Genomic DNA, 2,500 nt, shown 5'->3' on the forward strand with positions numbered 1-2,500 from the left:
CCTCCCTATCTGCACAGGACACTGTTTATGTTTATTGAAAAAAAAATTATTAATTAATTTTATTTTATTTTTTTCCTTTCAGGACGAACATCCAGCGGTTCCAGAAACAGCGGTGATCGGTTTCCCTCACGACGTCAAAGGAGAAGGTTGGTACACACACACACACACACACACACACACACACACACACACACACACACACACACACACACACAGAGACACACACACACACAGAGGGAGAGACGCACACACACACACACACACACACACACACACACACTCACACACACGCAAACACAACAGACAGACAGACAGACATACACACAATTTTTTATTAGTGATGCTTTGCTGCCTTCTACTGGTCAGAAAGAATATTTATCCATCCATGTCTGTATTTATACCTGTGTGTGTGTGTGTGTGTGTGTGTGTGTGTGTGTGTGTGTGTGTGTGTGTGTGTGTGTGTGTGTGTGTGTGTGTTGTGTGTGTGTCTCTCTCTCTCTCCCTCTGTGTATGTGTGTGTGTATGTGTGTGTGTGTGTGTGTGTCTCTCTCTCCCTCTGTGTGTGTGTGTGTGTCTCTCTCTCCCTCTGTGTGTGTGTGTGTGTGTGTGTGTGTGTGTGTGTGTCTGTCTGTCTGTCTCTCTCCCTCTGTGTGTGTGTGTGTCTCTCTCTCCCTCTGTGTGTGTGTGTGTGTGTGTGTGTGTGTGTGTGTGTGTGTGTGTGTGTGTGTGTGTGTGTGTGTGTGTGTGTGTGTGTGTGTGTGTGTGTAGTTCCTTTTGCCTTCGTAGTTCTGAAGGAGGACTTTGGTGAAGAACCTTCGGCCATCTTGAAGGAACTCAGAGAACTAGTCGCCACTAAGATCGCCAAGTATGCCGTGCCTGAGCATTTCCTGGTAAATACTGTGTGTGTGTGTGTGTGTGTGTGTGTGTGTGTGTGTGTGTGTGTGTGTGTGTGTGTCTGTGTGTGTGTGTCTGTGTCTGTGTCTGTGTGTGTGTGTGTGTGTGTGTGTGTGTGTGTGTGTGTGTCTGTGTCTGTGTCTGTGTGTGTGTCTGTGTCTGTGTGTGTGTGTGTGTGTGTGTGTGTGTATCTGTGTCTGTCCCCGAGCACTTTCTCACCAAGGTTTTTTCATTGAAAACTATTTCTAGTCTTACGTTAACCCTGTGTTCCAGTCCTCATACTTTCTACTATATAGTTTGGTAGAAAAAAGATTTAGGATGTCCCGATTCTTGTGGCCAGATTTAGGATGGTTAGAAGTACCCGGATGTCCTACTTCATGCGGCCAAGATTGTTAGTGTTGAAAACTGCATCCTATTTGGGCGATTCTGACCCACAATCCGGTGCGCACGTGAAGTGACGTCACATCGACGAAGCCTCCATATGAAAACAACCGTTGATGAGACGGATATAAAAGCAAGAGGCAAGATCAAGGAGCAATGTTATGATGAAATAAGAGAGTAAAAGTATGTCCCAATAGTATGCCTACTGCATCCTAACTAGATTATTTTTATCGTCAGATGTAGTATGTAGAATAGAAAAAAGAAAGAGGAGGAGATTTGGAATGCAGGGATTCTTTTATTTTGGTAATATTATCTGATTTATGACCTTTATTTTGACACCGTCTCCTCAGGTGGTGAAGCGACTTCCTAAAACGCGCTCAGGTAAAATCATGCGTCGCATCCTGAGGAAGGTTGCCATGGAGACGACCTCTGACCTCGGCGACGTGTCAACCCTCGACGACCCCGCCGTCGTCATGGAGATCATCGAGGCGCACGAGATCTACAAACAACGACAGAAACAAGATTAATGTTGAAGGAAAAATCATCATTTTTAAACTGCACCCTCACGTACTTTTTTTTTTTGATAGAATCTGAATTAAATTCCTATGTTGGACAGGGGGTCCAGTTACCCTTTAATTGAAATTTAATGTAATTTTAATTAAACATTTTAACATTTGTACCAGAAAAAGCCTTAATTTGAATTTTTTTGACTTCTTCTAATAAATGTAGGCATTTTTATTGTTTTTGTTTTTTATTTTTTTAATATGATTTCTTTGCAAAATCACGTTGTGTCAAAATCAGTGAATATCTTCTCATGACCCTGTGTTTGCACTGAAACAAAATCCAGTGTTAATACACAGCCTAGACTCTGTAAACATTGTTTTTGTAATAATTGTTTTGAATTAGATTAGATTTTTGACTTTTTTTTCATAAAGTTTATTTTATTTTATTCTTTTGAATTTTTTTGTAACAGATGAATATTCTATGAACAGATTTTATAGATTCACAGTTTGCAGCTGAAATCATTAATTATGTAAAAATAACAGAAATAAACTTTCACTTATAAACACGAGTCTGTGTCTGATGTCAGTGTGTAGAATTTTGGGTTTTATTTCCTAGAAGATTTTGTAGAAAGTAATTATAATATCCAGAAGTACGTTTAATTTAGTGCATAATAGCTGAAAAAAAGTTTTGAATTATTATTTTTTTCCCTTAGAAAGGGTCT

This window comes from Ammodytes marinus (assembly GCF_949987685.1).
Source record: "Ammodytes marinus genome assembly, chromosome: 11".
In the NCBI taxonomy this organism is placed as follows: Eukaryota; Metazoa; Chordata; class Actinopteri; order Uranoscopiformes; family Ammodytidae; genus Ammodytes; species Ammodytes marinus.